This window comes from Protopterus annectens, chromosome 5.part0, assembly GCF_019279795.1.
Source record: "Protopterus annectens isolate FY-2018-M chromosome 5.part0, PAN1.0, whole genome shotgun sequence".
In the NCBI taxonomy this organism is placed as follows: domain Eukaryota; kingdom Metazoa; phylum Chordata; order Ceratodontiformes; family Protopteridae; genus Protopterus; species Protopterus annectens.
Genome location: NC_056735.1, coordinates 862,519,933 through 862,543,684, shown reverse-complemented (window position 1 = coordinate 862,543,684; position 23,752 = coordinate 862,519,933). Strand labels below are relative to the sequence as shown.

Here is a 23,752-nt window from a genome sequence, read left to right as displayed (position 1 = left end):
CCTCTTAACCTCAGTGGCAGCTAGTGACTTCAAATCAAAGGGGGGGCAGCAGGAGACAGCTGAATGGGTGGGGCCAATGGGAAGGGGTGTGGCCAGCTAGAAAGTGGTGGAGCTATGCTAAAAACCACAAAAAAATGGGACTTTAATTAAATACGCTGCCCTGGGTGCCACTGTCAAACTGTCATTATGAGAGTCCAATCAAGACAAACTGAATTGCAGAAGAAAAAAAAATATTTTAATGCATTGGCTACACGACAGCTTACTTAATATCTAGATGGAAACATAAAGGTTGTGAGGCATGAAAAAATACATTATTGGAATGCCAGTCAAAATCGTGTATAAAAAAAAAACAAGCAGCACTCAACTCAAACCACTTTTCCTTGCATTGCAGTTCTAATTATAATTTATATTTAGTTTTATAAAAGTACAAAGTAACATGCTGAAAGTAGCAATACCCCACTTGTAAAAATGTTTCTTATCCAAAAAAGACCTGCTGCCCTGACAAAAACTATCTACTTGTTTCATGGGGAAAACATGATCAAAGTAAAACATGAACAGCAAACAAGAAAGAAGCTCAAGATAAATTGCCTAAAGGATTACTGCACAGGTTATGGACCACATGTGATAGATTGGCATTCTGTTTAGTTTATGGGTAAAGCCTGCAAAGATGACTGCAAGTCTCCAACAAATGTAATGAGCTTCTGAAAATACTGTAATCCTGTCCTTTATTACAAATACTGTCATATGCATTTCAATACCTAAGGCTTATACGCTATCTAGTTATGTAAATATTCGATGCATGGCAACAGCAAAAACGTTTTCAATGTTGGTAATTCTTTAACAGTATGTTTATTAAAGCTTACTTGAATCTTATAGTCTCAGACAAGCTTAGCTGATGGTCATTAAAGCATTCTACTTAAACACAGAGCAACAGGTACTGCAATGACATGCATTTTCTGAATAAGAAGCATAAATCAACATTTTAAAAATATGACACAAAGCCAGAACATTCTGCAAAATCAAGGACAGATGAAAAGCCACTGTAGTACTTGTGTCTATCTTGGATGGGGGGAATACTCTGCACACTTACACTGCATAACTGCTCCTCGCCTTGCTTGGACACATCCAGAGTCACTATGTGGGGGAGTGGGGTGCAACAAGTATGTCACAATTTGAAATGTCTCTGGCTGACAATGATGGACCTAATACATTTGTCATACCTCTCAGCCTCAGAGCAAGAAATCTGGACAAAGCCATAAACAGAAGTGGGACAAAGGCCAAAAATAAGGACAATTTTTAAATATTGCTCTTATAAACATAGGAAGATAATAGAATAGTAGGTCTTGCATTAGTATGAATTTTCTGAAGGGTATGAAATCTGAAACTCAAATGTCTGTCGTTATTTTCTAACTTCAGTCTTTAATGATTTGCCACTAATTTGCCAGAAAACCACAATTTTATGAAAAACGGACCAGAAATGTGATGCAAAAATATAAAATACCCACACAATACAGCTGAGAAAATGTCACTTTTTTAATATTAGTACTGTTAACTTGAGCAGCTGATAAAATAAGAGAATCTACATGCATTTCTGAAATTAAAAGTAATCTATAACTGTGATCATTACAATTATTTAATTGTAAACCCTCCAAATTTGCCATTTTGTGGAGGGATTATTAGAGAGAGAGCAACATTTTGAGTCAAAATCAGGGACAGTTGAGAGGTTTGGGTATACCTAGTTCTATAAAGTGATTTATTTGCATGTACCTCTCATCTTCTTAACACAGGAATTCTGGACAAGGCCAAATATATTGGGGAACATACAAACAGTACTAAAAATTGCTGTTGTATAAACTTAGTCAGTTGACAGAACAACAGGTCTTGCTTTAGCATGCATTTTTCTGAAGAGCATGAAGTCTGAAACTCAATGCCTGTCATTATTTAGTGACTTCCTAAATGATTTGCCAGAAAACCAAAAATTTTATAAGGAACAAACCAAAAATAAGAAGCAAAAATCTATTCATTCTGCAAAAATCTGGACAGTTAAGAGGTATAAGTATAACCACAGCAAAATTCATCAAATTTGATAACGACCAGAAGACTGACCAGTGAAAAACAGCTCTACTTTCCAAAAAGCACTTTTTATTTTTAGAAAAAATTTTCTCTAGCACCACTAATTACTAAAACACATTCCATTAAACTTTTTAGAGTTAAAAAAACACTATATAAAACTTTGCCAATTGCATTCTTTGTTCAACCCATTAGGTAACAACGTATTGTATTTCATTATTAAAATAGACTTTACGCCTCAATACATATTTTAATAACTCCGCATTTTCATATAGCATTGTTATTTGTTCCAACACTGTAACTTTCATAGTATTTATTTCACCTTTGTGTTCTTTATTGAAATGTTCCGCTATAGGACTCATAACTTTGTTGTTTCTTACATCTCTAACATGCTCCTGTATTCTTTCAGCCAAAGACCTCTTTGTTTCTCCTATATAATATTTATTACATGGACAAATAATACCATAAATCACACCCTTACTTAAACATGAATACGTACCCAATGTATCAAATTTTTTTCTACCTATCCTATCTATTTTCGTTATAATGTATTGACAGATGGAACATTTACCGCAAGGAAAAGTTCCCCTCATCCCCACATTTTTCAACATTTTTTCTTTTGGTCTTATATATTTTCCATGCACTAAAAATCCTTAAGATTTCGTCCCCTTTGATAAGAGACTCTTAATTCTATCTGTGACAATGAATAAACATCTCTTCTTGTCTGTTTCCAGTACTCTTTAATCCCTCCAATCATTTTTTGTGAAAATAAAGTGTACTTAGTAACAAAGAACATGGTCTCACTACCTAATGTTCCCCCTCTTATCTTTTGTTCTCCTTCCACTAGGTTTGTCTCCATTAACTATTATCCCATTTTGCTTTTTATCAAATACTTTCTGTAAGCTTCCATATACATCCTCTGTCTTGTAACCCCTAGAAATAAACATCGAGGCTACTTCCTGTGCCTCTTCTCGTGCTTCTTTGATGTCACTGCTCAGTCTTTTTATCCTGAGCATTTCCCCATAAGGGATAGATTCTATTGTGTGACTTGGATGACAACTAGTAGCATATAGCATTAAATTAGTTTGATCAAATTTCCTATATATATATATTAGTATGAATTTTCTCATTTTTATTTCCTTTTAGTGTTAGATACAAATAATGTATCCTTACACCTCTCTGGATGCCATCAAATGTAATCCCATATTTATTTGCATTTAAATACTCTATAAAATTAAATGACACATTTTCTCCCCCTTTACAAATAAAAATCAAATCATCTATAAATCGGAAATACTTAACCATATGCTTCTTAAAAAAATCATTCCTATAAATGTAAATATTTTCCACTAGCCCCATAAATAAATTAGCATACACTGGGGCAAACGCTGCTCCCATTGCTGTTCCTACATTTTGCCTATATAAACTCCCATCAAATTCAAACATATTATTCATAAGACATAAATGTACTAATTCCTTAATATATACTGTGTTCTGGGGCTGTCCCAAAAAAATATTGTATAGCCTTAAGGCCAAAGGCATGTGATATATTGGTGTACAAACTCACCACATCCACTGTTATAAAATACATATCCTCGGCCCATATTAAGTCCTTAATTTTTAATTAAAAAATCAAAAGAATCCTTTATGTAAGAGGGTAATTTTATTACTTCCTTTACTAAAACTTCATGCAACAAACAACTTAAATTATGCGTAAAATATCCATAGCTGATATAATGGGACGTCCTGGTGGCCGTGATAGATCCTTATGAATTTTAGGAACACAAAAGAATTTTGCTACTGTACTTCTCTTAACATTAAGTTTGTGCGTCACATCATATGTTGTAAAATAATGCAATCTAATACCCTTCTTCAATAGCATTTGAAATTCACTTTGTGCTCGTATTAGATTCACTTCATCTATCTTGCTATATACCACCTGATTATCCAAATGTTGCATGCACATTCTATAATAGTCTTTTGAATTCATTACCACCAGTTTGCCTCCTTTATCTGATGGCTTAAAAACTATTTCATCATTTCTACTCATATATTGTAGTTTAACCCATTCATTCTTTGTTAAATTATATTCCTTATTCATTCTTTGTTAAATTATATTCCTTATTCAGGCCTTTAAACTCATTTAATTCTTTTTCAATCATTAAACTCACAGCATTATTAAAACACTGGATATATGAATTTTTGCTTGGAGGCATGAAAGTACTATTAGTCTTAATTTTACTTGTATCTAACAAGCTATATGCATTTGTTTCAGATTCCGACTCACAAGAGAAATAATAATCACTACTTTCAGAATCTGAGATTTCATTAATTACATTTTCTTCCCTCTCTTCTATATTATAAAAATATTCTTTAAGGTGCATTTTACTCACTAGACTAAAGATCTCACCTTTTATTTCATACATTCTTGGCAAAACTGTTGGAATAAACTTAATACCTTTGTTTAAAACTGACAACTCAGTTTCATCGAAAACATAATCAGATAAATTGACGACATATTCCGGTACAATAGTACCCTCTACCTGTTCACATGGTCCATTTACTTCTTTTGAATCGTCCCTCACCCGGGTCTCTATGGAGTTCTTGTCCTTGCTATCCTCGCTTCCTGGTGGTGTAATTTTGTCCATTGGAGCCCCTAAAGGTCTTCTGAAAGGATTCTGGATCCGCCGCTCTGTGTAAATCCGGAAAATTGTCATTTACTCTCTCCTCTTCGTCAAACGAAGACGCTCCACTCTCCCCAGAAACAAAACTGCTGTTTCTCTGTTGGCCGGAAGTGATGTTATCTTTTTGAAATCTGACGCTCCTCCTCTTCGGCTGTTGATTGGCTGAAAGAACAAATGCTTTCTTGTATTCATAGTCACGATTATGAGTCCTATAGCAGAACATTTCAATAAAGAACACAAAGGTGAAATAAATACTATGAAAGTTACAGTGTTGGAACAAATAACAATGCAATATGAAAATGCGGAGTTATTAAAACATGTATTGAGGCGTAAAGAGTCTATTTTAGTAATGAAATACAATACGTTGTTACCTAATGGGATGAACAAAGAATGCAATTGGCAGAGTTTTATATAGTGGTTTTTTAACTTTAAAAAGTTTAATGGAATGTGTTTTAGTAATTAGTGTGTAATTGATTAATTGAATATGTTTGAATTGAATATATAAGGAGGGTTTTTTAGTAATGAGGGTTTTACTCTGTAAAGGCTACGGCCGAGGCGCTAGAGAAATTTTTTCTAAAAATAAAAAGTGCTTTTTGGAAAGTAGAGCTGTTTTTTCACTGGTCATTCTTCTGGTCGTTATCAAACAACAGTTAAGAGATATAGTTCAGCCAGGGCTGCCTGAGTTTGCCGCCCTCCCCCCCTCACAAAATCATGGTCGAATGGGGCCTCCCCTCTGCAGCTAATCCAATGTCCCATTACTTGGCTATTTCACCCCATTTACCGTAAACACTGTAACGTGCATACATGCTTTACTTCTACAATGGTTTGGATTTCATTTAAAAGTTTTATTTTACATTTTATAGCACAAACACTAATAGACATTTGCTAAACAAAGCAATGCAGTCTCACAATGAAACTCACATTCATTGAAACAGAATTGAAAACCACATTCAAAGAAAATACATCTGGTCAGTGGCAGATGAAGATTAACTTTGGGCTGTTTTCAAATCATAGGTCCCTTGCACAGGAAACATACATGTGTTCTTTGATACACTTTCAGTACAGTACAGCTGTTAGAGGGCATTTTAAATTTATTGTTGTGAACATGTTTCCAGTAAACCATAAAACAAACAAATTGCATGCACTAATAATGACAAAACTGCCCAGTTCAGAACATTTCCATCATAAAAGTCTATTCAAACTTCTACAATCTACCAGTATCAGTAAATATGCACAACCTCTGCAAAGGTAAAAGTCCTCTAAATAATTCCACATTAAAGATATCTGTAACTAATGAAGAGGTTGCTGCTAGCAAACAACTTTATAGTCCATTGTTTCATCTACAAATAAAGTGCCTGTTGCTATTGAGGAATAAATTGCCTATGTTACAATAAAAAACGATAAGCTAGTAATATTGCAGTAGCGAATGGATGGCAAACTGATAACAGGTTCATCATTACTATGTATCTCCACCAAAGAGGGCATTCTCAGGACTGCAGAATTTACCCCCTTTAAAAGTACAACACAGTACAGTGTCAGCAATGCATCTATATACCGTGTGAGTAGAACACACAGCCTTCTGCAGAAAAGTGAGTAACACTACCTGTTGTGTTATTAACAGTACAAGCAGACTCAGCATAAGCAGCATTAAACTTCTCTTCAAGCTCTCAGCTCCTTGTAAAATCCACTTGACACTCAACTGTATCTCTCAACTTTGAAGCACAAGAAATCTGGAAAAAGCCAAAATTTATTGGGGGGGGGGGACAAAAGCTGAAAACCTAGGGACACATTTTAAACATTGCTTGTATAGTCTTGGAAAGTTGCTAGAATAAAATGCTGTGTTACCACCATGCATTTCACTGCCAAGTTTTGAACCCTGGACCCTGTGTGCTACAGTTAGAGCAACACACCACTATGCGAAATTAGCTGTTTCTTGAAAGACAGGAGCACTGAAACTTAAATGGCTATCATTTAGTGAATTCAGTTCTCACCATAGCTCTCAACCTCTTAGCACAAAACATCTAGACAAAGCCAATAATGGGTGAATACAGCTCCCAAACATATTCGGTGAATTCAGTTCTCAATATAGCTCTCAACCTCTTGGCACCAAAAACTTGGACAAAGCCAATAATGGGGGAATACAGCCCCAAAAATAGGGACAATTTTCAAATATTGATCTTATAAACAGAACATTGCTAGAATAAAAGGTTTGTGTTACCATGTACTTTCTGAAGAATATAAAGTCTGAAATTCAAATGCCTGTCATTATTCAAAATCCAGAAAACCACAAATTTCACAAGAACAAAAATATGAAGCAAAACTTTCACAAGTAGTGGTGGGTAGGGAAATCAAGCTTTTGCTACCTGTTTGCAAGGTACAGGGTTTGAGTCTAGCCACCAGTTATATTTCCTTAGTTCTCTCTAGCCACCAGGTATATTTAACTGGGGCATGCCCAGTTCATCCATCCATTCAATGCTGCAAAGTCCGTTCAAAGCCTTAAAATCCACATTTGCTGCAAAGTCTGTTAAAAAGCCCTTCCTAAAATCCATGTGTTCAATGCTGCAAGTTTGTCCATCCTGCAGTAAAAGCCCGCGAGAGCAAGTCTTTCCCCTCCCACGAGAGTAGGCTGCTGCTACCTAGCCTGCAGACGTTGCAGTCTGATCCCTTTTCAGTCTATGCAGTTACAAGTCTATGCAGTTGTAACTGCATAGACTTCTGGGATCTCTGCTGTTGAATGCTGTCTTCCTAATCCAGACTGCTGGTGAGACAGTCTGGATTCTGTGCGCATGCTCCAGACTGGTTCACCAGCAGCCCGGATATTGGGAAATGCAGCGAGTGCGCATGCGCAACGTTCTGCGACTTGTGTTTGCTTTCTTTATGTTTTATTTTTTGTTTTACTTTTCTTTTCTTTTAATTTTTACAGCTGGGGGGGCTACAGTCCTGCAGCCCAGTAGCATGAGCTGCCCCGACCAACCTTATAATTTTATCAGGGAATGCAAATCCTTCCATTGCTCTGCTTCTAAACTCCCAGCTTACTTTGTCAAATGCTGTCTCTGCATCAAGACCCACCAACATGTTATTTTTGTACATTGAGCTTCCCTCTGGAACATCAGTATTGTGTTAATGTTGTCAAATGTTTGCCTCCCCTCCACAAAACCACATTGATCCATGTCTATCAATTTTGGCATCACCTTTAGCATTCTTTTAGCTGTTATAGACAAGCACTTTGTAATCATGATTTAGGATTGAAATAGCCTGTATGAAGCTGGATCTGATGGGTCTTTACCCTCTTTAGGTACTATAGCCACCACCGCTTTCTCTCAGGAAGTTGGTGCTTCTCCTCCTCCTCTTAAAATACTGTTAAACTAAACCTTCCAGATCTTTATCAGTTTTTTTCCCCTCATAGCTTCCATCTATTCCTGTGGACTTTCCTGTTGATTGGTTATTATATCATCTCTTCCTATCCTAACTATTAGTAAGTGAGCCTCATCTACCTCTAACCTTTGCATATTTAATTCTTCTATAAACATTTCCATTTGTACATTTTCTTGATCTTCGCATTTCTTTTCTTTATACAGACTTTCATAAAATGTCCAAAATATTTCTAGTACCTCTACAGGATCTCTTGGTTATTTTCCTTGTTATAGGCTCCCTACGCTTGGTGACAACCCTTCCTGCCTTCTGTTGCCTGAGTTGTTTTGCTAAATGTTTTTTTTGTGCTGTGGCATTATTATCAAAAAACAGTTGCTTAACAGCAATCTTCCTACACTCTTGCATATTATCGAGGTAATCCTTTATTTTCTGCTTAACACTCTGCAATTGCTCCTCTTCTTGTTCGGTGAGATACCCCCTGTTATGCAATACTTAAACATGTGTCAGTCCCTCTAAATAAGTCTTGTTGCTTCTTAACCTTATCTCTTTCTTTTATTTTCACCCTATTCTTAAACTTCATTTTAAGTTTATCTAACTCCCTAGCTATATTTTCAGAAGAAATTTCTGTTTTCTCTAACAGCTGCTGCTAATTTCCACTACCCATTCCTTAAATTCCTTTCTTTTCAACAGACAGGTGGGAAAGCATCAGTGTCTCATTTTTATTTTATTACCCTGTGTTTTTATTTTAATTATTATTGGAGTGTGATCTGAAATAATTATTGGTTGTGTATCAAAACTTTCAGTTAAATGCACATGTGCTTGTGAAATGTAAGTTCTGTCTAGCCTAACCCAGTTTTTGTATCTTGGGAAATAATATGCAAATTCAGTCCAAACTCCTCCTACTGAATTCACATATTCCATGCCAAATATTTTCATAGCTTTCTTCAAAAATCTACCGTCCTTAGTTATATTTTCCCTTCTGGGCACCCCAGACACATGTTCCGTGCTGCAAATCAAATTCCAGTCCTTACCTATAAGTAATATTCCCTGCTGAAAACTGATTATTTCTCCCAGAATTTTCTTAAATTCCATTATAGCAGTTTTAGGTGGAATATAAATACATGCCAGTGTAATCCTCCTCCTCCCTTGCCAGTAGCCTCTTAGTACTACATATCTACCGTTATTATCCTTTTTTATCCTCTTCTGTCACTGTTGGAGCTCTTCTTGCAATTAATATAAGTACTCGTCGTTTTGTTTATCCCAGGTATTTTGCATGAATAACCATCCTAAAACCTTTCTTTATCAAATTCACATGTTCACTTCTTTCCAAATGTATCTCCTGTAACATAATTATTTGCACTCTACATTTTTAATATAGTTCACTACTCTTTCTATTACGTATGTATCTGTGAAACCATTGACATTTAAAGATAATACCAAAAGGCTCATTATGTTAAAAAGTTATTCCCAACTTTTATTTCTAACAGTTTTTTATTAAATATCTAGTTCCAGCTTTTGTGTTACATGCACACACTGTCAGAATGACCTTTTGCACAGTTGTTTCTTGTCATATCAATTTTAGCCTATGTTGCATCTTGCAAAACTTTTTTTTTTATTGAAAGCCCTCAAACAAAAAATACACTCCCAAAACCTATTAACTTAATCTTGACACACAAAACCATGTACATCTTCAAATATTGAAGTTTTTCCTTCATAATAGGAAGAATTGTCCCAAACTGACAGCCACACTTACAGACTTGGTTTAACCTAAAACAAAGATTATCCATGCTAAGACACAGTGTATAACCTCTGCTTCTACAAAGTGTTGTCTGGTTTTGTCTTATCTTTATTGCTCTCCCAGAATGAGAAAAGAGTTGAATGCTTTCAGAAAACAGTATCTCCTAGCCATTGAAAGAAAGCCATTAAACAAAGAAGTATTATTTTTCCCCAGACACCTTTATTGAATTTTCACTTGTGACATAGGCAAATTTGCATTCATTTGAAAGTAATCACACTATAATTAACATAAACGTTTTACTTCACATATATTGCTATATATTCTGTTTTTATTGCTCTTTATCAGATTGTCTCCGTGGAGACACAAGAACCAGATACAGGGTTGCTTTTACAATTTATTTATATGTTTTTTGTGAAATATTTATTAAATTGCATAGCTATGGTATCTGTGTTGATGTTCTTCGTTCCACATTGCTGCAGTCCTAACTATTGGGTAGTCCGCTGTCCAGTCGGCCCGAATACCAGAGTATAGTGGCCGGCGGTCAGGGCGCGAGGACTGACGCCGTCAGCGTCGTCAGGGTAATATGCGCATGACCGCCATCCTCGTCATATTTTTTTTTTGCGTTGCGCTGCAGAAAGTTTTTTTTTGCGGGTTTTGTTGGGCGTTTGAAATTTTCTTTCCGGAGTTTTTCAGACTTTCAGATGTGAGTTGGCTGGAACATTTTTGGTTTTTTTTTTTTTTTTTTCTTAACTTATGTCACAAAGTGAATAAAAAGTGAATACTGTATTTTGTGGAAACAGATTACTATACCATAGGGATTACTTTACCTTGTTGTGTGGCCTGTGAGCCTTGCGAGCGCGGCCTTGTTGGCGGCTGCTCTTGTGCCTTTTATTAAGAGAGAATTAGACTGCCAGGTTTAGAATTGTTTATTTTGAGTTGCATAAAGTGTTGAAAAATGTTGCGGGCCCCGCTTGTTCACAAAAGAACAAGGAAAAAAGCAACAAGAAAAAAAAACTGACGCACCGGGGAACCGGCGGGTTGATTCCGGTCAGAGGGTAGTAGAGGTTTTTAAGGAGTTAGAGTTTTAGGGGTTTTGGAGTTTCTTTGAGTTTTCCTGGGACTGTTACAGAGAGTTGGTTCTTGTGAGGGGGCTTCTTCTGGGGGCTTCTCCTTCTTTCTGTTCTTCCCTCTTCCCTCTCTTCTTCTAACTTCCCCTTCTTTTTATGCTTTGTAGCAGGCTTTTAGCAGCTCTTCTGGCTGACTCTAGGCAGAAGGGCTTTTCAGTCTGAAAGAGAGATGATTAATGATGCTTTGGCTCTAAGAAGAGATTACTAAGGAGATTAAAGGGCGGAACCTTTGATGGAAAGCCCTGATGTGGATTTTGAACTGAGTTTTTGAGAAGATGAACAGTGTTCAGGAGGCTTCTGAGTCTTCTCTTTCTTGAGTTCTTTCTGATTCCCTCTCCTTATTCTGATTCTGATGTTCCTCTGATTCAGCTTCTCCTTCAGAGACTCTCTCATTTTCAGAGACTTCCATGATGGGAAGATTTTCTTTAAATGGAAAGGCCAGATTACTAATTTTCCTTTTTTTACCCCAGGGCCTTTATTTTGCTTTTGCAGAGGCCAGCTGAACCCTGATGTTGTGCCTCTTGGAAGTGTTAATTGATTGCTTTTTTTTGCTCTCTGCTGAATTCTTTGCTGTTTGCTCCTAACTAACCCTGGGTATCTGAAGTAGTCCCTTCCATAAGCCTAAGGTTCTCTGGCTAAGGCAAAGAAAAACTGTTTCCTGTTAGAAAAGTTTCAGGCTGCTTTCTCCATGGTTAAAGGTCTGTTTCCCACTGATAAGAGGCAAAAAGGCGTTTGTGATGGATAAAAGAAAGTGTATTCTGGCAAACTTTTATGAGAGAAAAATTTGAAATCTAAAAATGGTTAAATATCTGAGTTTTATTGAAAAAAAGGCTAAAATATCAAAATTATGTCGGTGTGGATTGTGTTCATGTGTGGATGCTTGTGGTTGTAATGCTGTAAGTGTGTCTCTCATCTTTTGGTGGGTTTCTCTTCTGTTTGCAGGCATGCCTGGCTGAGGGATCAGTTTTGTTGCTGCAAGGCAAGCCTGTGTTGGTGCTCAGAATTTAGCTGAGCGGATTAAGTTTGGGATTTTGGTTTAAGCATTACAGTTGGATGTGTTGTTTGGTTCGGTGTGCCTTGTGTTTTGCAGGAAAAGAAGCTTTTTTTAGGCCAAAATGAAACTGTTTTAGATTTGAAGCACTAGGAAGAAGAACCTAGGTTAGAAAGGGGCCTAGACAGGGTAGGGGTAGCCTGTTGCTTTGGAGGGGCCAGGCCTAGGTAGTTCCTGGGTAGGGGGGCTTATGATTCCCAGTCTAGCAGAAACAGGGGTTCTGCCTGGACAGAGCGTGGTGAGGGGCAGTCAGACTTTCTCTTTGAGAGAGACCTGGACCTTCTTTTCTCTTCCTTTTAGGAAACAGACTTTCAGACCTTTTGGGGAGGAAGACTGTCTTTTCTTCAAAGCGGTTACATTTTTTTATCAAGACAGATTCCTGGAGGAAGAAGATCTCTTTTCAAAAAATTATTTTTTAAGAAAACAAGGGCTATGGGTGTTGGGCCACAGCAAAACCACGGTTTTTCAGTTTATTTCCATACATTGCCCCCTTTCCTCCAAATAGGGCCAATTCCTCCCTCAAAAGTAGCAGGAAGTTCCTAACTATTATTTTATTCTCCCTCCTCAAAGCCATTGGAACAGGCCAACATCAATTTTGGTTATATCTATCAGATTTCATTACCTCTGCTTGACCAAAGAAGAGATGATGGTTACTTACAATCTCAAGATACCTCTGCTGGGCCAAGTTCAAGATGTTGACAGGAAGTATCTAAAGCTTAGTTTTGGAAGTTCTCTGCGCTAAGCTGGAAATTTCATGGATGCTTTTTCTGCTGGAAATCAAGGCTTTCTACTCTGCTATGAGTATCTTCTTATCTATCATGGCAATTCTGATTTTCGACTGCCTGCAAAGGTTCAGAGAAATTCTTTTGCCCTTTGGCTTATACTAGATGCTAGCTGAGTGCTAGATGATCTAGCTCTATTGGAGAAACTGCCTGTGTCTATAATTTGCTCAGGGTATGTTATGAATCTGACTGGGAAGACCTTCTAGTAAGTGAAGAAGAATGGTTTTAACCCCAGGCAAGTACTACGATGCCAAAGTTTTGCCTGATGGGTGACTCATCAGCGTAACAGACAAGTCACAGTCCTTCAGAAACAACAGAGGTTCAGGCATGTTTCCTTTAACCAAATCACTCACTGCATCAGACAATCTGGACAGTCCAAAAAGCATTAATCATCATGGTGGTCAGTACACTGCACTGCTGCTTCTTGATTCATGTTCAAGGACCCAGGGTCACTCAAAAAAAAAAATGCAAACAGCTCCAATAGGTTGCCTTCTCAAAGAAGGGATAAACTGCCACCAAAATGCAATTTTGTGTTTTTGTCAGGAATGTTTGGACACAAACAAGAGATCATTCCCACAGAGTCCTCGGACATTTTTAAGATGAAACGACAGATGCCTCGATTTGGAAGCAGAGCTTTGATGGAGTTAGGAGTGACAGCAAGACAAGTGGCAGAGGAGAGACCTTAAGCATCCAGATGGCCTATGGATGGCTCCAGCACACAACTAGCATGTGTGTGCAACACACAGAACATACTTCAATGGTGGATTCAGACACACACAACAGTTAAGGGGAGTGTGCATTCAACACAGAACTTTCACACCAGGCACCCATTGTACCAGAACAACACACAATTTCTGTAGACTTGTTACAAACAAGGCAGAACTATTCCATGGAAGGTTCTGCAGACACAAACTTCATAACAGTTCTGTGCAAAAAGACACAGAACAATGGATCCTCAATGAGGATCATCTGTTCCATTCAGAAATTTATTCTGCAGCAGGGTTGGAATCTTAAAAGAGTTGAAAGTTGACTGGATTCTGAGGATTACCCACATAAAGTTTGGAGTTCCACCAAGAACTTTCTCTGATGAGCTCTGTGGATCTGCTTCAACCAGCTGCCAAAGTTTTGAAGTTTCTTCTTGCTGTTCTGGAAAGCTTCTGGAGGTATTCTCTACTGGAAGGTGAAAGCCTCTGCCTGTTCTTTATTCCACCACTTCCACCAAACTTTCTGCTCAGGCACCCCTGATTTCTCTCAAAAAGGGTCTTCATGCAGGTCTTTGCTCTGTTGTTCACTGCTGTTTACTAAGGATCAGCATGGCCTCAGCCTCTTCACATAAACAGCTTTATCGACTGGTTCCTGTCTGACTTCCATGAAAGACAGCAGGTCTCAACTTCCTCTGTTTTTATTTTAGCCAGGTCCTTAAGCCCAAGGAAGATCAGGTAAAAAAATTTGAAAGAGAATCATGATTGGACTGCAGCAAAGCCAGCAAAGAATTCAGATTTCCATTTTTAATTTGAGGTTCAATTAATTTCAGCTTTATTGAGTTGCTGGTTTAAGGTTTGTCTTTCTCTCTTCAAGAAGATTTTTTTTTCAGGCAATTATTGTCTTTCTCTTCCATTAAGATTCATGCTGCAGCAATTTCAGCTCACTGGTTTCTTGACCCTGCATTGTTTTTCATCCTTTGTTCAGCTCTTACTCTGAATTGTTGTCATGGCAGACTTGTTTTTGAGAAGCCTTGCCTGCTTTTTCCTTTTGCAAAGTTGTGTTGACATGGACTACTGCTTTTTTTTTTTTGCTTGCTTGTACTGGATTACTTGTTCACAACTTATTTCTGCTTTTTTTGCCCTTATTTACCTTTTTAGGATAGGGTTCTATTACGTTATTTTTATTCTTTTGCCTTTTTTTTTTTTTTTTTTCATGCATTCTTTTTCTACATTGGCTTCCTTCTTTTATTTTTATTTAGATCCTTTTTTAGAAGGTTTCAGCAGTCATTTGCTTTTTTTTTTTGTTTATTTTTTTTTGTTTTAGGGGAAAAGATTTTTTTCTTTTCTCGTGCTTTTACTTCTTGTTTTTTTCTGTTACTCATTTGTTTTTTGCAGCATAAAAAGCCTGTTTGTTTGTTCTTTTGCTTTTGAGCAGGACAGGGGCTGCATTGTGTCAAAAAACTCATTCTAAGGAGATTATTCAGCTTTTGATTGGGTTACTCTCCACAGCTAAGCAACTTGGAAGCAGCCTCTATTTTAAGCCTCATTCCACTAGGGCTTTGGACACAGCATTAGCATTTCTTTTGGCCATTAAGCTTTAGGCATTATCAGCTCCTTACTCTGCTCTTTGCATTTGGCAGCTAAGTTCTGATTGCTTTGGACTCTAGGGTTGTCTTTACTTGGTTTGTTTTAGCTATTGCTTACCTCTGCTTCTACCCAATGATCTGGACTATGTCAACCTGGACTTTTTGGTAAGTTTATTTTTTACAGGATACCAGCAATGTATTGCTCTGTGTTTAGAATATGCTTTTTACATCCTCCTGAATTTTCCCACTTGATCTGGGTGAGGACTGGTTTGTGTTTGTCTTCTTTGCTTTATTGTGTTATATTGTGATTTATGGGTTGTTGGTTTGGTTAGGGTTATTATGTTCTGAGCATTAGTCTAATGCGCCTCTCTATGGCTCATTTTTTGTGGGTGATGTTATAGGCCATCGCGTAGGGTGGGGCAAACCATAGTACCCCAGACTGGGTGGTCTTAATTGACCACAGTTATGCTACCCCAGCGTTGACCGGCGTGTCTTCACATCCCACTAGTCAATGATCAACCAGGATATGGGATCTACGAACGACTATTATTACTACTACCGTACAAACTGTACTTTAGTGGTTGTAGGAATGGGGGTGCTGGAGTTTCCAGGTTGTAGGATTTTATTTATAGCTGACCAAAACTTCTGTGGGTTATTCTGATGTTTAATTTGAATGTTATGGTAGTGATTAATATTGTCTTGTTTGAGTTGTTTCTTGGCTTTATTTCTAAGTTCTTGGTATGCCCATTTAGTCACTTGTGATTTGCTTTTGTGCCATAAATCCCAAACCTTACCTCAAATTTGTAGCAATGCTCTGGTTTCTTTGGTTAACCATGGGGAATAGTTAGATTTTATTCTATTGCCTCTAGGGGGAGATTTTTAAGTGGAGCCCAGTTAAAGAGTTTAAGTGTAGCTATGAAATTTTGAGGGTTGAAGTTTCTTTTGTATTTAATTATAAATTATGTAGTGTGTTTTGTTTGGATTTATTCGGTGCCTTAGTAGAAAGGTTGGAAGATGATTGCTGAGACTATCTGGGTAACAGCCAGAGTGTAATGAAAGAAGAGGTCTGTTTGTTGGTAGCCAGTCTAGGATGGAATGCATATTTGATGATTTGTCAATTCTAGTGGGAGTTTGAATGATTTGTGCGAAGCCGTGGGGGTTAATGTGATTTGTAGGGATTGGTTTACTTGCAACTCACAAATCTATATTAAAGACCCCCAAAATATTTTTCCTGGGGCAGATATTTTGAAGACTAATAGAGGATTTCTAAAGTGGAAAGTTGTTTCCTGCAGATATGTAGTTAATGGTTCATAGTTCATGTTTCATAGGTTCATATGATATAATTGTTAACAACTATATTTAAATATTTCTTGGAATTGATCTTCTGTTTAGTAAATATCACTTCTGCATTATTAAAATCAGGAGTATTTTGTTGTATTGTTTTTAGAATGAGGTTGTTTTAACTAGAAAAGCTATTCCACCTTCTCTTTTGCCCTTTCTGTCTGTCCTGTGAATACTATGTCCCAGAGGTAGGATTTCATTGTTACTAATTTCAGACTTTGGTCAGGTTTCTGTGATCAAAGCAATGTCTGGTGAATAGAGAGAGAGTGGCTTGGGGAGCTTGGATTTTTGTTAACAATACTTCTAAGGTTTATATTTAATAACAGACAATCTGATCTTTTCCTAGAGAGGTTTAGTAAGTATACTTTGGGACTGGTTGGTGGATTGGTGATGAAGTTGGGCTAAGTTGGGTTTGGGGCCTGGATTTGGATGGATAGCTCCACTAAGGGTTAGTTGTGAAGCTATATGTGTTATGTTCTTGAGGAATTTAACTATACACTTATCATAGTTCAGGGAGGTATGGGGAGCAGTTTGTTGTGGGAGTATAGTATAGGCAACTTGATTGATGTATGTAATTTTGTAGATTGAGGGTGATATTTCAATCCTTATAGGTTTCATCTGTGGTGGCTGGGGGAATGGAGTATTATGGGAGGTTGCTGAATCATTTAGTTGGATATGATATGAGGTTAGGTGTGCTGCTATTGATAGGATTGTGAGAGCAGTGGTGTAGAAAGGTAACCTGTTGTAGTTATGAAAGCATTCAGTAGTAGTGTTACATGTGAAATGTATTGCAGTGTTGTAACAGTTGAGAGAAATGAGTATTACTAATTAGGAGTGATGTAATGGAGATGAAATTGCTTGTGTGATTGGATAATGGAACACGTGGGAGTGGTTAGCTTAAAATAATTGTAGGTATAGCGGGAGTAGGTGGGAAGTGGGTGTAGGGTAGAGGAGTGGAGTGACCCCGAGCGGAGCTGGTAGCATTATCCGTGGCGTGCACTAAAAAGAAACTATCAGCCACACTGGAAAAACAGGTTTTTTTGGATTCAACTTATTAACTTGATACAGCTTAGAGCCTTTTAGAAAGAGAATATAAAGAAAGACTACAAATGCCCCTTACAGATTAGCCAGAATGAACTTTTAAATTGCAGCTGCTACCATACTACCTAGAAATAAAAATAAAGGAGTGTGCTTGTATCTTTGGGTTAGATATGTCTAAAGATGGAATGGGGCTTTAGTAAATTTAGGTAGTAGAAAAAAGATTCACAGCTGCTGACCCTTGCAGTGTGCTCTCCAATATGTGTTTAACTTGATTATAGTTTGTTTTTCAGAATGCCTTAGTAGTTGATCTACACTAATTAGTAAAGATACTACTTCTCACCTGTAGTTCTTAGTGGTCCTGCACGCTTTATCAGGTGGTCGCCGCAAATAGGGTATTTCAGGGCAGACCTTAATGCAGACTTTAGGTTACAAGGGAGACTGAAAATAGATAGTAGGCAAGTAAGACATTGTTAGAGAGGATCCAGCACATCATGTACTTTCAAATCACAGTAACTGCATATACACTAGAGATCCATTTAATTGTAATTACATCTGTAGCAGCCTTTTCTTAGCAAAAGAAAAGGAGACTGTTAAAAGCATATACCCAAGCATCTTTATGACTCTGTTCTTGATTACTCAAGTCAAATTCATCCTACAAGTTCCTAGGTGTTTAATAATTAATACAGTACATAATGGTCACATATTCATTCTTCTTTCTCATCCCTGCACAGCTTTAATATCACTTTGCTCTACTTGCTGCTGAATTTAGCTAACAGTGATTATAGTAGGTTAATGGTACATAATCATTCATCTATTCTCAACTGTGCACAGTTTTAGTATTACTTTTCTATAGCCGATGTTGGTCTTAGTTAGCAGGACGTCTTAAACTAATACCTACAATCCAAAATCCACTGATTAACGCCAGCATTTAGACAAGTAATGCTCCAATGTCCACAGCTGTATAGCAGCCAGCATTAGTTACTAAATAAATACAAAACAAACGAACATCATTTTAAATTAAAATCCTGAAAACTGCAGTTACACAATGCAAGAAGAATGTTTGTGAATACTCACTAGAGGAGCACACATGCCAAGGGTTCGGACAGCAGGGAGAGATGTTTAAAAATGGCACTCGTTGTTCCAGCAGTTTAAGTAAACTCAATCTGGACATTGGGAGTGGGGAGGGGTAACACAGACAGGTATGGGTAAACTTAAATGAATTAAGATATAGATATTCTTGTCCATGGTGAGCACTTAAAAAGAATCAGTATGTTACAATGGACCAGACAGGTTTGTTTGGATTCAGCTTATTTACTTGTTACAGGCTACAGCTTATTGCCTTTCAGCAAGAGAATATAAAGAAAGACTACAAATGCCCCTTACAGATTAGCCAGAATTAACTTTTGAATTGTAGGAGCTACCATACTACTTAGAAATAAAAATGGAGGCGTGTGCTTATATATTTAGGTTAGATATGTCTAAAGATGGAATGGGGCTTTAATAAATTTAGGTAGTAGAAAAAAGATTCACAGCTGTTGACCCTGGCGGTATGCTCTCCAGTATTTATTTAAACTTGATTACAGTTTGTTTTTTAGAATGCCTTAGTAGTTGACCTACACTGGCTACTGGAGGTACTTCTCGCCTGTAGTTCTTCGTGGTCCCACATGCGTTTTCAGATAATGGCCATAAATAGGGGATTTCAGGACATACCGCCTACCTCAACCTGGCCAAGACATTTGACACAGTACCCCACTTGGGCATTGTTAACAAGCTTGCTAAATTAGGTATTAACCCATACATCACCTGCTGGATACCCAGCTGGCTCACTGATGGTACACAAGAAATTAGAATAGGGGAATCTACCTCTCGATATAGGCTGGCTGCTAATGGGTTCCTCCAGGGCTCAGTTCTCAGGCCACTGCTGTTTCGCATCTACTTTCTCTGAAGTCAAGACTAATGTCAGGAGCCTCTGGCTGACCAAGTTTGCAGACAATTGGAAGTTGGGAGCAGTTCTTGATTCCCTCAAAGGTATTAATATCCTCTAAGAGATCCTGACATAGACTAGTAATTGCTGCAAGTGTCATGGTTGAAAACTTGGTGCTAAAAAGTTCATTTTTCAGCAAGTTAGCCGTCCCTGCAAACTACCACATCGATAATACAACCCTGAGAGTAAATTCTGTACTGAGGGACTTGGAAACACATGTAGAGATTTGCTGTTTGGCCAACATGTTTCTACTGTGGTGTGGAAATCATTCTATGTTGCAAAACTTATAAGTAAAGGTATGGCATCTGGATCCATAGAATAGAACTCATCATCCCGTTGTACTCTGCCCTCATAAGACCTGTCATTGTATAAAACACCCTCTTAGGTATGTACCTCACCAGGCATATGTAGCAATTGGAGAGTACACAGAGATTTCTCATAAAAAGAATACAACAGGTAGAAAACAAGTCCTTCGTTGACCATGTGAAATCAGTGTCCCTGTATTCAGTTCCCTGCAAGCTGCAGAGAAATCACTTATGCCTAACTTACAAAGCTTCCTCAGATCTAGCAGTAGGAAAACAACTGGCATCAGAAACACCCAATCTAGAGACCTAAACCTTGTGAGCAAAAATAATAGTTCATGCTGGAGGGACAGGTATGTGTCTCAGATGCTCCTCCTCCTCTGCAATAGACTTCCTATCCATGTGAATCAGAGTTCTTTCATGTATTTATTCAAGCAGAACCTGGACCAGTGGATGGCAAACAGTAAATATACCCTTTGCCACCCATATCTCTACTAGAGAGAAGAAGCTTCTAATTGTTTGTCCAGCTAAGAAGATACACCTTCCACAAAACTTTGAGAAATATTACCTATCAAATTTTATTTTGGGGAACTTGGCTAGGCTTAAAATAGCCGCTTGAATTATTAGCCAAGTGTTCTACTATGCTAGTAGTATATATAATTACAACCAGGGAACTCTTGCTGTGAGGTGACACAACACTATCCACTCTGCCACTGTTCTGAACACACACACACACACACACACACACACACACACACACACACACACACACTCATACATGAGTGTACTCCAGAAATGTCAAGGTAACACAAACTTGAACATCAAAAGATTGATCCCAAAGGTCTGAAACTCAAAATCTCAAAAAAAAACACTGTCCCCCCCCCCCCCCACACACACACACACCCCTTGCTAATTGTATATGTCAGAGAAAGGGCAAATTCCCACTCCCTACTGAACTCCAACCTCCTACAATGATGGCATTCTGTAATCATATGCTTATTCAATCATTTCTGCTGACATTATAGATGTTCAATATTATGAACGTTTGACTATTATATTATGAACGTCTGACTATTCGAAGTGTTCCTATGTATGTGTGTGTGTGTCTATATACCTAAAAATCTCTAAAGGAAAATTACACTAACTTTACAATTGCTGAAACTTCTCCCACTACCAACAATTTGGTGGTAGAAAGAACAGTCGACTGTAGAAAAAAGATGACCTTACAAAAAACTTCGAAAACATGTTTTGAAGATGGCTGGATGACATTAGGTGAATAGTATTTCCTAAGCCAATTAGCTGCTGGCTTACCTGCCTTATCATTACATAAAAAATGTGTTTGAAAGTTGGTTTCATTTCAATATCTTTGTAAAGACTGATATAGTAATGCTTTTTTTTCCCTTAATTTTAGATTGCAAAATAGAGTAGTATTTTGAACAATCAAATGTTAATAATTCGGATAAGATTTCCAAAGAATTGCAAAGCTCTTTGATTTTTTATATGACAAAAAAAGTGTTTAAAACAATTAATATTTTAGCTTTAACAGTGTTAAAGACATTCCGTTTACTGTTAAAGGTGCCTTCACAAGAAGAGTTATCATGCTAAAGGTCTAAAATAGATTTTTAAAATATGCCTGAAAGGCAGTTTCTCTTAAACACATAAAAAGAAAGTACATATTACAAAGGCTTGTTTACCTGTCTCTTTCGTGGATGATAAAATAAGTCACTTATGATGTACACATATTTATTCACTGTGGGGATGTTTCTTTTTCAGTGCTGTTTGTAAGCAATAGATTAAGCAGTCTGCTGTAACTAGTTTGGTATGAATAATAAGAAAATGCCTTGGTTTTGTCTACCTGCAAGTAATATATAGTACTTATAATACCTCTTAAAGTTACAGGTGCAGTACCTCGTTAGTGAAGCCCTGTCTAGGTATCATTTTAAAAGTTGAGTAATTTAAAAAGAGGATATATGTGGAAACCACACAAAAAAATTCTGCCACCCCAGTAATGCCAGGAGTACAGTTTTATATGTAAATCTTATCTCTGATTTCTAGGTGTGCTGGTCCAATTAATTAATGTATAAATCATACCCCTACTATAACCCTGTGAAACTAAATGCAGAAGTTAGCACATAAAGTACTGTTATACCACTTTGCTAGATAGAGTGACACAAAAAAGATAGATAAGCATATGAATTTTCATTTCTTTCTCTTGTAAAAAAAAAAAAAAAAAAGGTGATTATATGTAGACATTATTTGAATCGTTAAAATATTCTACAATATTTATACAATGTTTTAGAAAATACCCTACGAGTCAAGAACTGGACGCAATTAATTTAAACATCAGAATGCCCCAAAACATTGAAAATAGAAAAATAAGACAGTTACAGGTTTTTTTTGGTTTAAATGATAGATCCTTTCCTCTTGCTTCATGAAAAAGTAGGAAGAAAGACTGGGTCTTATAACATTACCTCAGTTATCTTCAACTAGCTGAAATTTCACCCACTTAAAAAAAAAAACAGAAAATCACAAATAGTACTATGAATCAGTATATTGTTTACTGGCACAGCTGAAAGAATCTTAAGGGAACTGATCTTTTGCTATAGGGTAGGAGCTATAAATACCACCTTGAGTATTTATTTGCTATATTTTTATTCTTTCTGGGTAATATTCTTCATGTATCTGACATATTCCATGTTACACATTTTTATCCATATTTTTATTACAGTTAAGACAACAGTGGTTAAAGCTTGAGGTATTCCCAGCTCCTTAAGATAAAATATATTTTATTTTTGAGTAATAGTGTCTTTGTGAGGAGGCTGTTTCTGTTCTCATTTTTTACTCCCGTAGTTAAGTATTTCAGCTTTTGTTTGTGGTTGTGTTCTGATATGTTTATCTCATTTCCCAGTTTTAAACGACTTCAGTTTTGCTGCTACTATCTCAAGAATATTTATGAAATTTGTTCCACACAAAATAGTAAATGGATACTTTGCATTCTTTTAGTACCTAGTTATCGACCAGCCACTGCACTTACTGGGGTGGTAGTACACCCCCTTTTTAAACAGAAAGTTTGCTGTATAGCTGTATGTCTGAAGCAATTCAGTTTCTTGGTTAATCCTATTCTTTCCATTTGGTGAATATCTTGCCATGTCTTTTTAATACCACTGAAATTCTAAGGACTACTGACTTGTTTGATTTTGCATTATCTGTTGTCTTTAATTTAAATATGTGTTGTCGCAAATGTGCGACTGTAAAAGCTGACCAGAATTTTAACGTATGAGATGGAGTTTTTCTTTAGAAGCTTGAAGTTTTGCAGTAGTTGTACTGCACTAGTTATGTAGCTACTATGTACAACTCATTGCCGTAATGTGGCTGCAGCAGTATAACCTATGACATTTTGAATAATGATGTCCGTGATAGTCAGCAGGGTCCATACATTATATAAGGAACAGAAGATGAGTACTATGATGACTTAACTACACACTTATAGGTTTGAGTGGCTGATTTTTTTAAAATATTATCTAGCAACATCAGATATATATATATATATATATATATATATATATATATATATATATATATATATACACACACACACACACACACACACACACACACACACATATGTAGGGTTACCACCTGTCCCACTTTGAGAGGGACAGTCCCTCTCTGGGCAGTTGTGTCCTGCAAAAAAACTGAAAAAATGGCAGATGTCCTGAGATTTTTGTACGGATATATTTCCTAAGTTTTCTTTCATAGTTTCATAAAACAGTTATTTTTTTATCTGAAACACCTAAATGTTATGTGAAGTAACATACACAACTCAAATGCTACACAAATAAGCTTTTATTTTGGCAAAAAGGTGAAGTTCTATCCTTTTGTACTGAGCATTTGAAAAGGTGGTAACCCTACACATATGTGTGTGTGTAAGTAAATGTGTGGCTATTTAAGAATTCTTCTACTACCCACC

General features: G+C 37.0%; 1 protein-coding gene across 3 annotated transcripts in view; it reads left to right on the top strand.

Annotated features, from left to right (window-relative positions):
* Nucleotides 1–23,752, top strand: part of ARHGEF7 (Rho guanine nucleotide exchange factor 7) — a 2,881,265-nt gene that overhangs the window by 75,856 nt on the left and 2,781,657 nt on the right. The gene's annotated exons all lie outside the window — the stretch shown is intronic.